Source organism: Nycticebus coucang, chromosome 2 (genome assembly GCF_027406575.1).
Source record: "Nycticebus coucang isolate mNycCou1 chromosome 2, mNycCou1.pri, whole genome shotgun sequence".
NCBI lineage: Eukaryota > Metazoa > Chordata > Mammalia > Primates > Lorisidae > Nycticebus > Nycticebus coucang.
Window position 1 is genome coordinate 95286083 of NC_069781.1, and position 13606 is coordinate 95299688.

At 40.4% G+C, this 13606-nt stretch overlaps 1 protein-coding gene across 3 annotated transcripts in view; it reads right to left on the reverse strand.

Moving 5' to 3' along the window:
- The window catches only part of FRMD3 (FERM domain containing 3), a 293188-nt gene that overhangs the window by 138442 nt on the left and 141140 nt on the right, over window positions 1-13606 (reverse strand). The gene's annotated exons all lie outside the window — the stretch shown is intronic.

Sequence of the window (13606 nt, forward strand, 5' to 3'; positions counted from 1 at the left end):
CTTTTCCAGTAGGGAGGCACAAATGATCAAAAATATGTTATTTTCAGAGGCCTGAGGTCATCAAGAAGAAAAATCAGCTCCAACACAAAACAAAACAAACAAACAAACAAAAAAACAAAAAGAACTGGGGATCTCAGAACCATGTTGCTGACAGGCATTTGAAGCCAACACCATGCTGGTCCTGGTGGCTGGTTCTCTCCACAGCAGTACAAAGGTCACTTTGACATGCTGAGAGCTGGGTAGCTTTTGAGATCACTCTCTATGTGGTCACAGAAGCCATTCAAGGATGGCTTTGGTGGAAAAATCACTTTGTACACCTGCAGTTATAAAGATGATAAGAGGGGGTACCGCTGGGTACCATCCTGAGGTCAGGAGCCCTCACACATGGGGCACCCCACCTGCTTGATGCTGGAAAAGAAAGAAGAGGGGCAAAAACTAAAGACCTGTTGAGCTCTGACCCCTTGCTCTATCTCCTCTGTGTCATCCCTCGGGGGTCTGTATTGTCACTATTCTTTGATATCAATGTATAATTATAAAGTTTAATAACAGCCAGTGTTTGTTGAGGGATTACTAAGTGCCAACTGCCATTTAAGAGTTTCCATGTGCTGTCTTATGCAGTCTTCACTACAATTCCACTTACAAATGAGAAATCTGGGACTGAGGATGTTAAACAATTGCTTAAGGTCACCTAGCTGTTAAATGGCAAAGCCAGCCACGCAGCAAGAGTCCTGTGCGTGGAGCCTTAACCTCTCAGCTATGTGGCCTCCTGACTAATAAGTTCACTCTAAAATGCATATTCTCTTTTCTTTTTAATTTTTTTCTATTGTTGGGAATTCATTTAGGGTATAAGAAACCAGGTTACAATGATTTAAAATGCATATTCTCTTTGATGAACGCTTCCTACTTTCTCAAATTGAGGAGTCAAATCAGGATTTTCCAATCTGTGATATTGAATCTCTGCAGTCTTCAAAAACAGTAATGAGAATCTTTTAACTGCTTCAGCATTATGGAAAGTCTAACAAAAAACACACATTCCCCCTGACCAGATTACATAGACAAGCTGAAAAAGCAAGTTTTGTTGCCACTGGCCACAATTATATCAACTCATTTTGGGAACCCTCATCATCTCCTTATAATCAGAAATCACAGAGCTATAATTGAACAATCAAAAACTGATTATACCACTTATTAGCTATGTAACCTGGTACATCATGTTTAAACTCACAGTGTCTCAGTTTCCACAACTATTAAATGGGAACAGTAATCATACCCACCTCACTTGGCAGTTGGCACTTTAAAAGTCAATAAAGTTAATAAAGGTAGTACTCACAGTGCCCAGCATGTGAAAATGGTGTGTGCTGGCTAGTTTATTTGGTAGATTACATCTTTGGAGGAGAATAATAAAAGAGGCCCCTGGTTATTAAATTACTTTTCTGAAAAAAAAAAAATAGAATAATTGAGAAGGTAAGAAAACAAATAACAGCACCCAGGGATCAATATTTGTTGCTATTATTTCACAAATGAGAAGCACCAGGCATTTTTCCAATAAAGGTTGAAATATATTTTCCAAATTCTCCTTGCTTTCTTTGAACTCCTTAGTCTATCCCTGCCTAACTTCAACCTGCCTCTCCAACTTCTGTCTGAGTTCAGAGGTGATAAGTCAGTGTCATCTTGTGTGCTAACACTGGTGCTGCGAGGAGGGAAGGTTCCAAGAGTGGATGAAGACTCAGAGACAATGAATGCCATGATCTATTGGCAATGTCTGCCATGCCACTATAGAGTGGTTATGTCTGCCATAGACAGGGAGAGAAAATTAAGGCATGCCTGCAAGGCATTTGCCATCTGTGCCCTAAATCAGTTATTTGCCGTATATGAACTGGCCTCTATGTTGTCCTAAGAAATACACCTGGAAGTTTCTGATCAGTTCCTACCATCCTATTCCTCTCAGTCTATCCATATAATCAGTTACCTGTTTTTTCAGTGGGATCACTACATGTGTCTCCAGGACAATTATTATTGCTACTCTTCCCCAGTACGGGGCATAGAAGCCTAGGAAAAATAACCTAGTAATAGTCATATTTCAAGGAATTACAGGAAATCATTTCTCCAAAGAGCCGAGTTCAGTATGTCAGCATTTATGCAAAAAAAAAAAAAACCTGATTGGCCTATGGCCCAGGAATCCCTTTATTCTCCACTTTACCCACATGAACAAAGAGGCACATAATAAAGACTTTCACTACCAGATTATATAAAATTATTAATCATTAGAAATGACATTAATGGGCATCATCAAGAAAATGGGTAAATGAACTGTGGTCTGTTCATAGTCTGGATGATTCTGGATAGGTGTTTTTTTTATATATACAAGGTAGATCTTTATGTGTAAAGGATGGATCTCTCAGGCATATTGTGTGATGAAAAACATGAACTGCAAAACATATAACTATGGCTGCAATTAGTTCCCAATTGCACAGGGAAGCCCCCCAGGGACACACAGCCATACTAGACATCTGTCAGCACCATGTGAACTATGAACTCAGGAGAGTACACAGTCCTAGTGTTAGATTATGCTATATTCCTTTGATGTCATACTTTTTTTTTTTAAAAGATGGGTTTACAGCAGTTGCTATGATAAAAAGCAAGTACCACACAGAAATAATTGTGGAATAAACAATGAACATGGTGGTGTCCAACAGGATCCCAGTAATGCCCAAAAGGCACACACATTCCATCATGAAGAACTTGTGGTTATTTAAGAACTAACTGAAGATATTGTTTTTCTTGCAATTTATGTGCATAATGTTTTAAATGGCTACTAAGTTGTTAGAACATAAATATGTAGGAAATTATTTGGATCTAACTCTTATTAGATAGAACTTTAGATGTACTCTCAGCCTATGAATACCATGAAATAATTAATAAGGTACTAAGAAATCCATAAATCAGGGAAGTTTAGAAAGCTTTAAACTACTATGTAGTATATCATACAATTATTATGCTTTTCTTCTAACAAAAAGTACAAACACTACCATATATTCAAAGAATGCACCTATAAGAATCTAAATGTATTTTTAAAAATCTGAAATTGATACACACTAAAATGATAGCAGTGAAAGTGGATAAGAGATGTAGGGGCACAAATTTGGGGGTATTGGTCAAAGAGAACTATGACTTCAATATTTTATGTGATGTTTTGACTTATTTTTTAAATAACAGCTTTATAGAGATATAATTCATACCATGAAATTTGCCCTTTTTATGTAATTCAGTGGTACTTAGCATATTCAGAGTTGTATGAATATCACAACTATATAATTTCAGGACATTTTCATCACCCCAAAAAGAAACCCCATAGCCATTAGCTGTCATTTCCCATCCTTCAACTCCAACCCCCTGCCAGAGCCTGGCAGATATTAATCTTTCCATTTCTATGGATTTTCCTATCCTGAACACTTTGTTTTTTTGTTTCCTTGTTGGTTTTTCTGTTTGTTTGGTTGGTCATTTTTTTGTTTCGTTTTGTTTGTTTGAGACTGAGTCTCACTTTGTTGCTCTGGGTAGAGTGCAGTGGCATCATAGCTCACAGCAATCTCAAACTTTTGGGCTCAAGTGATCCTCTTGCCACAGCCTCCCAAGTAGCTGTGACTACAGATGCCTGCCACAATGCCTGGCTAGCTTTTCTGTTTTTAGTAGAGACAGGGTCTTGGTCTTGCTCAGGCTGGTCTCAAACTCCTGAGCTCAAGCGATCCTCTTGTTGGCCTCCCAGAGTGTTGGGATTATAGGCATGAGCCACTGAGCCAACATATCCTGAACATTTTTGGATAAATGAAATAGTATATAAGTAGTCTTTTGTGTTTGGATTCTTTAGTATATGTTTTCAAGGTTCATCTGTGTTGTGACAAGTGTCAGAACTTCATTCCTTTTAAGGGTGAATATAATTCCATTGTATAGACATACCATATTTTGTTCATTCATTGGTTAATGAACATTTGGGTTATTTTTACCTTTTGTCTATTATGAATAATGCTACCACGAATAATCAGGTACAATACAGATTTTTTTTTTGTTATGGACATGTGCTTTTAATTCTCTTCGATATATTCTTGGGAGCAGAATTGCTGTATCATGTGATAACTCTATTTTTAACTTTTTGAGGAACTGCCAGACTGTTTTCCAAAGTGGCGGTACCATTGTTCATTCCCACTAGCAATGTATGAGGGTTCCCATGTTTGCACATCTTCACCGACACATGTTATTGTACATGCATTAGATTGGAACCATACATTATAAAAATTATAGGAAAAAATGCTCCTTGAAGATCTACTGTATATTTCTTTCATGTACTGCCATTGAAATATCTTCTTTATATATATTTCTTGCAAGCTTATACATGTAAATCCAGTTATTGGGGCAAGAGAAACCTCTTCATGGCTACATTTTTGTTACTTCCTTTGAATTCTGGTTAGATTCACTGTTCCTCTACATCTTCACCAGGAAGATGAAGATGCATTAGAAAGGCGAAGCCAGGTTTAAATCAGGCCTGGTTGCTCTTGCTTAGCAACTTCCATCCAGGTGGCCGAGAGAAGCAGAACATACTCAAATGTGTATGTAGCTGTAGAAAAAGAACCCCATGGCTAAATGGCAAAAAATAATGAAACTCAGGCAAAAACTCTACCATCAGGGTAGAATTACTATGACTTCTATTTGAACCTTAAATTCCATCCTTCAAAGACTGGACCGGTATTTGAAGCATTTCTCTTGTCTGAGCCATCATGATATTTGTGAGTACATTTAAAACCTAGTGTCCAGAAGATCCTGAGCAGCAGGCCTTTCTGCAGCAGTCTGGTCTTTACATGCTTTATGAATATCAAGTGAATGGAATGGAACCATGGTGCTCCCTTCAACATGCCCCCAAAGGGAACTGGAGACATCTGGGATCTTCCAAGTGTCAATCCTCCTGTCACATGAGAGCATGAGATCATCGTGAAAAGACATGACCTCTCCAAAGGGCCACAGTTGCTCCAGAGCCACAAAATCCCCAGGCAGCTCCCTCTGGCTGCACTTCACAAGTATCCCAGAGCTGTAGTTCACCAGGGGCAAGGCATCCAGGTCAATGCTGAAGTTACTGGTCAGCAGATACCGGGAGAGCATCTTGGGCAGGTCCCACTGGAGTCTCTCATGACCAGAGGGCCCAGGGGGCTGAAGTTCAGATAGCTGATGACCCTGACGTAGTCCCTGGCCAGCTGCAGTCAGGCTGCCACCTGTTCATGTGCTGGTACGTGGAGAGATTCAGTGTTTCCTCCAAGTTGCTCAAGGAGCCTAGGGAGTGATGCTCAGTAGGAATAGTGTTGTCATCCTCCTGGCAGCCAAGCAGTGTAACAAAAATATTTGCTCTATAGAGATTTCAGCATCCATTGTCCATGGAGGAAATCTTCTTTCATCTCCAGACTGGTGAGGTGAGAAAGAGCAACTTTTTGTTTCTTCCACTCAGACAGCAAGATCCTCTTGACAGCACCTTCCCTGCCACATGTCAGCTGCCTCACTTCTATTCTCAGCTGCTCACAGAACAGCCACAGTGAGAAGTTTTTCATCTGTCCTCTCTTGAAGGGGCCACAGAGACAGTGCCCAGGGTTCCCAAGTAATGCTGGGGGGAGAAGAAGACCCAGCCTGGGCAAAGGTGGACCAGCATGTTCATGAGGGCCATGGCCAGCAGCAGCCTGACTGCCGGGGGCACCTCCCTGGGCACCAGGCCTTTCCTGCTGTCCATGGTGCTACCCTCTGCAGTCTCCTGGGCTTCTGTAACAGTTTCCTGCATGATCTCCCACTTCTTCCTCTTTTCCGATCCATTCCCCAACAGCAAACAAGATCTTTTTTCTGCAGCCCCATGGCCCACTTGCACTCAGCCTCTAGTGCCTCCTGCGCCAGCGAAAACCATGTCCCAACTTTAACCTTTTGAAAATGCATGGGTGCATTACATGCATAATTAAAAATCTCTTTTAAAAAAAGAAGGTGGCTAAGCCCTACTCAGAGGATGAAGGTAGAGTTCATGTAATCTAGACTTGAGAATATGTGTCAGGGATACCAAATCCATGTGGACACCAGGGTCAGCACTGTGGTCAGATTGACGAACCAGCAGGCGTGGGTTCAAATCTCAGCCCTTACACTGACTAGCTGTGTGACCTCAAACAAGTTCCTCAGCGTCTGCACTTACAGCATCATCATGAGGTCTCAGTAGGTTAATTCATGAAGAGGGCCTCAGAACAGAGCTTGGTGCATCAAGAAGGCCCAGTAAATATCAGCCATTATCATCTTCACACTCGCTGAGAGAGACCCCTCAGTTTGTGCAATGGTAGCTCTCAGTGGATCCAACTTTGTCTTTCTCTTCCTCCTCCACTCCCCATCTCACTTTCCCTTCTGCTTGCCATGTGGAGATTATTTATCTGTATAGTTGCTATACCAGCTGTTAGTGTTTTGCTTTTTTCTTCATCCCTTTTTTCTCTCTCCTCTCTTTTCTCCTTATTCCAAGTAAAATAACAAGTTGACCAATGAAATGAAATCTGGGCTACACCAATAACACTGTTAGTGGATGTACAGATGGATTGCACTTATGTGGAAAATAACCATGGCGTGATATGTTTCGTAATTAGATATAAGGCTTAGAACGTGTACTGCTTTGCTATTTTTCTTCGAATTGCTACTTGGATTTTATTGCAATTTTTAGAAGCCTGCTTCCTCACTAGAAACTGATATTCCCTAAGTTAGGCAGAAGGGAAAATGTGGCAATCAAATATCCAAATTTGTGGAAGATTAACTGTAGCTGAATCCTGCATTTGCTCAACTCCCATTTAGAATAAAAAATTCCAAATGCTAAGGAAGCTAAGATCCCACTGTTGTCTACAAAATGAACTTAGGAAATAAGACGAACCAAAGGATGCTTCCCTTAGAAGGATTTGAAGGCAACACGAAGGCATCTGCAGCGAGTACTGTCATGGCTCAGCAGCTGGCTCTTTGCAGAAAGGCTGCCTCCAGGTTGTGGGACTCCGTCACAGGGTAGCGTACTAAGCCCCCTACCCCTCCCTGACCTCCACAGGCCAGGATAGCTCTTAATTAATTAATTATAAATACTTCTGCTCTCTCACCTCTCGGACAGGACAACTCTAAGGCATGACTTATACTGATTCCAGAACTTCCCTGTGGGATTGAGCCCAAGTCACCCTCTGCACAACTTTGCCCGACATTCCACACTGGCTTGGTCTTCTTCCCTTTCTGTCTCAATTCTCTATTCTCCTACAAGAAGATTTTTCCTAGATACACTTCCTGATAAGTCACTTACACTGGAAATTTTATCTCAAGATCTGTTTCTCAAAACCAGATCTAAGGTAGCCTCCCTAACTGTCGACCAGAAACTTCCTCCATGGTACACAAAATCCTTCCCTTGAAGGCTTAGTCCTGTTGCCTTAAGCTTAAACCCTGGTAATGTGCAATGCCCGTGGGAAAGATCCCAATTTAAGGGGGTTTTCAGTATTGGAAATCTAGTCTCTTCATGTTTCAAGCTCTGTCTTAGAACAAATTTATTTTGATTGAGAGCAACTTGAGGAAAAAGAGGAGGAGGAGGAGGAAGCCACACAATGGAGGTGAAAACAGAGATTCCTGAGGCTTGTATGTCCTGATTTCCTTATCTGCAATCTTGGCAGAAAGGGAGTAAGGCAGATTCCAGAACCCCTAAGATTCTTTCAGCTCTAGCAGTCCACAATCTATGAATCTGAAGGACATCGCCAACAAATGTTTCTTTCTTTTTAATTTTACTAGGCCCAGCTGTGCTTAGCCCTGAGCGATCATAGAAATGATGGGTATCATTAATACATTCTCATTTTTACTTCTTTGGGGAAAAAGAAGGTTGGTGTAAGGTAGTTATTTGTGACTAAGTAGATTGATTTTTAATTTGGTAGCTTCTGAGACAAAAAAAAGTGCTTCCAAAAGTAAACTATATAACATTTATTTACTGCCAAATGTTTGGCTTCTGCTGAAATTGATTCAACCTGTGATTACAGAATAAATTACACACTTCTCTGTTATCTTTCTCAAAATCCTTGGTGCCTGAAACAAGAGTAATTTGTAGCTCAGAGAAATGTATTAACCCATGGGGCTTTAAGAAGGAATGAATGTCCCTCCCCGAACAGGAGACTGTTTGTCCCCTCAGTCGTAACTAGATCCCCAAACTGACCATTTCCAATGGTATCCCTAAAAAGATGGCCTGATTCTCACATCCACCTGGACAAAGCCCCAGAGAAACCAGTTCCTGCATTGTGTAGCCAGTTCATGCCATTTCCAGGCCCTCTGGCCTCTGCTGGGGAGAAAGAATATCATTGGATCAATGCAGCTTTTACAGCACTCCAAATTGTAAGGTACCAGTTAGGCCCTAGCTATTCAGTTACCAGTGACATCGGTTTCCACTCCAATTTCAATAAAATCTATGCTACAGCAGCAACGATAACAACAAATTTGTAGATCAAGAACACTATAAAAGTGTCTGCTTGAAAGTCAATCCATGTAAGAAAACCTTCCTTGCTTCAGTGTGGTGTTTTTTGCCCCTTCAGCTGTAACAGTTTTTGTATTCTAGGGTCTTGGAGATGGGCAAAAGAGAAGTAACAGCCAGAAGAGGAAATGCTGTACAAAACAGAGGAGGGCCTAAGAAAGCAGACGTGGTTGTTCATCCAGCAACTTCCATCCCCTTTGCTGACTTCAGTGCTCTCTAACAGGAGTTAGCAATTTTAATTTTTTTGTAAATATTTTAGGCCTTGTGATCGTATGTTTTCTGTTATAACCACTCAACTCTGCTGTGGGAGCATGAAAGCAGCCACAGAAAAGAAGTAAATGAACAGAAGATGCTGTGATCTACTCTACTTCCAAGAAATCTTTAATGTACACTCAAAGAAAAAAAGTCATAGTCACAAAATACAATCAATTATAAAAATACTGATTACTATTTAAAGCACATAAGCCTACTAAAAGGTAATCAAAAGTGAAATTAGGAGATCCCTTCAAGCTCCTTACAATGGAATTTATCACTAGATAGCATTTGCTATCATAGCATAGAAATTTAACAACACTGTCACCAAACTGTTCTAAGATCAAAGATCATCTAGTTGTTAGACCTCCAACCTTTTCAAACTCATTACAGCACAGAACAGTAAAAAGATCAATTATATAAGTTATAGATTAATTCATTTAAACAACTCCTCTATGGATAAGTAGTATTTATATCCCCATTTTATAGATAAAGAAATTAAGGCAGAGAGAGTCTAAGAAACTTGCTCCAAGTCAAACAACCAGCAAATGGAGAAGACAGAACTTGACTCGTTTTTTCCTGATGTCAAAGCTCTTCGCACATGAGGAACGATACCCCCCATTCTCCCTCCCTTCTTGAAACTGTGGCTCATTCCTTCTTATTAAGTCTTGAACTACCCTCCCTGCCATAATGTGTGTCTCTCTCTGCATTTTCTATTATTTTTGCTCCATCTATTCCTTGTCAGTCCCTTTTTGTTGGTTTTCAACCTATTCCTAGGGCCTTGAAGTAATATAGGAGCTCATTTGGTGCCAAAATCCCTGTCTATGGCCTAAACAGCTTCATGAATCTTCAGACTCATACTTTCAACTATACACTGAACATTTCCACCTCAACATCTCTCAGACATTTCAAACTCAACATGTTCAAAATGTATAACCTTTCCCTCAAAACCTGCTCTCTTTCCTGAACAACTTACATGGCAAGTAACTCCATATGCACTTGGAGCTCTAAGCAGCCATGAAAGAAGTCCAGGAATTACATTATCTGGAGAAGCCCGGATATTACACACAGAAGGAAGGGCCTATAGGTTATGGCATCTCATAACCTATACTGTTTTTAATTCTCCAAGTATTCATACTAGAAACACTCTTCTCTTCTTCTCAGCTTGACTTAAAAGTTATCTTCAAAGCCACTTTGAAACTTTCAAACCTGCGGTCTCTGTTCGGTTCTGATGTCATTGCCTTCTGGAAGCCTCTGGTGAATGCTTCTCTGTCCGATTATCACATTAAGCCTTATCTCTCTAATTGATTCCTTCCCCAGCTATTCCTACCACCAACAGAGGGAAAATTTCCTACCTTGGATATCCTCAATTTTTTTTTCTGACTCAAAAAAGGATAAAATGACCTTCCCCAGCCCCTGTCTTCTATCTCACACAAGACAACCAGTTCATATGTTTTCCCTTCCCCCAACTAAATTATGGCATCCCAGTCTGCTGGGTGACTTCTAGATCAGAGCCTTTTACCTGTCCCATCCTAGGAGAGGAAACTAGATGTAGACAGAGTCAATTATGAGAACCCATTTTAGTTAAAGACCAGCTCTGTATTCTGCTGAAGGAATCTAACAATTTCCCCAAATCTGTCAGTGCTCCTATCTTGGGCCACAATTTAACCATTGGACAATATCCAATTTGAAAACTCTTATGATAGTATTGTAGTCCTTGTAACTTGAGTGCTCAAAGTCCTTTCCCACAAACCCGAGTTACTTATACCTGTCTACCCTACTCCCCCTGCACATGGAAGCTTTGATTATTAATGCTTTTTGGCTTAAAAACTTTAAAAACATGTTTGTACGGATGGAGCTGAAACATACTCTTCTTAGCAAAGTATCTCAAGAATAAACGAAAAAGTATCCAATGTACTCAGCCCTACTATGAAACCAATTGATAAGCACCCACATGTCCATATGAAAGCTATAACCCAACTACAGCCCAAAATGAAGGGGAAAGAGGAGGGGGAGGGGAGGGGGAGAGGATGGGTGGAGGGAGGGTAATTGGTGGGACCACACCTTTGGTGCATTTTACAAGGGTACATGTTAAATCTACTAAGTGTAGAATATAAATGTCTTAACACAATAACTAAGAAAATGCAGTGAAGGCTATGTTAACCAGTTTGATGAAAGTATTTCAAATTGTATATAAAACCAGCACATTGTACCCCATAATTGCATTAATGTGCACAGCTATGATTTAATAAAAAAAAAGAAAGAAAGAAAGAAAAAAATACTTTAAAAACAAAAAAGGACCATTACACTAATTCATGACTGGTGACTACAAGCAGCAGTCTGACCCTTCTCTTTAGTACAGGGCTGCCCTAAATCTTGGGTACCACTCTTGCTCGCAGTTATGAGCATCTGTGAAGTAATTATCCTGAGGAGCAAGAAGCAGCCTTTCAAAGGCAAGAGCAGCTGGTGGGACATAATGCTGTCTGGCTTCCTGGCACCATCCCCAGAGTGAAAACTCAAATCATTGGGCCAGTTTTTATGCCATTACCTGTCCTCCCCAAGGTGCCTCTAGAGAAAGCAAATTGCTCTGACATAGGCAAGGTCTTTTCCTATTACTAATGAAACTAGTTCTTTCTGGCTACAATATAAAAACCTCAGGGCTACAGTTATGTGGGAAGACATGATGAAGGGAGGACTCAGAGTGCATCCATGGTTTTCCATCTCATCCTCCTCTCAGAAAGCACATGGACCCTTCTGGTGTCCAGAGGACACAAGACACACAATGCCCTATGTGACAGCACTGGGCACTTGAGGAGGGTACCCCAGAGATGTGAATTTCCAAAGTGAATCCCTTGTCTTTGGGTAGGAGTCAAAATATCCTTATGTTAGAAAAGTCAACAGCACTGATGCAAATGGATTAAACAGATGCTTAAAAATGAGGAAGTTAAAATGAACAGCTCAGGGTACAACCTCCCTCCAGGCTGTAAACCAACCACCTGTAAACAAGTACTGATATCATTCTTCCTCTGGCTGGGCTGGGGCTGGGGTACTGTAGCTCTAAGGTGCTGGGGGTGACTTCTTTGTCTGGGTCTGGAGAAAAGAAAGTAGTAGAAGAGGAAAAGGGGAAAATCCAGGATGATGGACATCTCAAACCACAGCCACAGAAACAAGAGTTTCAAATTTTGATCTTTTCAAGGGGAAAGTACCCAAATACCTGAAGAGAAGTAGAGTTTTAAAAGAGAAAACTGTGTACTTAAACCAAATACTATCTTTTTTTCCAGAATGATTTCTCCCAAGACTTCTAAACTCATTGCCCAAGATTCTCTAGTGATAAAATGGGGAAGATACGGCCCACATTTTCCCTAACCTTAAGCAACTAAAAAAATATGAGCTCCTCAGAGGACAAATATGATAGAAACTCAGGGGATTTTTATTGACCAGTATTCAATCTATCCCTTCCTGCATCAAATTAAAAAATAATAATAATGGAAATTCTGGGCCCTTGCCATTAAAATAGGAAAAGATAGTCACCCATTTCCTGACTCAGTCTCTCCCACTTTCAGAGCCTCTGGGGCATGAGACATCTTGTGAAACATATGGTGTTCCAAATGTAATAGTGCTAAATATTTAATATTCCACGACGGTACTGTAAACCAAGTTGTGAAGAGTTGTAGGCAAACCACCATCCCCGACAGCGGAGGTAAGTTCCACTCCAGCTTCTCCAACTCACTTGGTTTTCTCTGTTGATTAGCTTTCTATGGAAATAACTCATAGGTTTTATTTGCCATTAAGAAAAAGTACAGGAGCTTGTAAAAAAAGTTAGTCAGTTAATCACTGCCTAAAACTCCCATACCAGCATGTCTTTGTACCTTTGCGTCCATTTTTCAAATTATCCCAGGCTCACTTTCTGCCTTCTCTCTCCAAAGATCATAACAGCAGTCTCCTCAGAGACTGCTGAAAGTTTCTGAGGTGCTAATCATGGCTGTATTTCCTTGTGCAGCTGCCTCACCTGACCTAGCCGATGCATAACAATAGGAAGAGTAATAATAACAACAATTAAAGTAAAATAACACATAGCATGTACTCAGTGTACACATGTGCCAAGCATTTGTATACCTTATCACAGATTCTCATATAGGCGTTATTATCTACTTTATCCATCTGTACAGAGACTTAGGAAAAATCACTTGGCCAAGATCACGGAGTTTACCAACCAGCAGAGATAGTTTTTAATTCATATCTCTCAGAGTCCAAAGTTCTTATGGTTGAGTGCAATAACTACTCTACAAAACATGTGAAAGCTACACCTCACTGTACCTTCAAAACCAAAAGGTTGTAAGAGCTGTATGGTGCGGGGGGTGGGGGAAGGAGTATTCAAGCACCCTTTTAATCAATATAGTGGCTACATCAGATGAGACAGTTTTGTTTTTGAAGCCCCTACTTTTTCCTCTAAACTACTACTGATTCAAGCATGGACATTAAAAATTAAGCTAAATCAAGATATAATGAACAACCAAGCACATCAACCTAAAGACTCTCTTTTTACCTTAAAAGATCATTGGAGATGTATAAAAAAGTTACAAAAGGAGTAAAGTATAACCTTTACTCATCTCCTAACGTAAGCATCTTGTATAACCACAGCACAATTACCAAAATAAGAAACCAATATTAGCACACTGGTATCAACTAAACTCCACTGGATTTCACCCAGTTTTCCCATTACCAATTCTGGAAACTAATTCAGGATCCCACATTACCTTGAGTAGATGTGTCTCTCCCATCTATGACAGTTCCCCAGTCTTTCCTTGTCTTTCATGACCT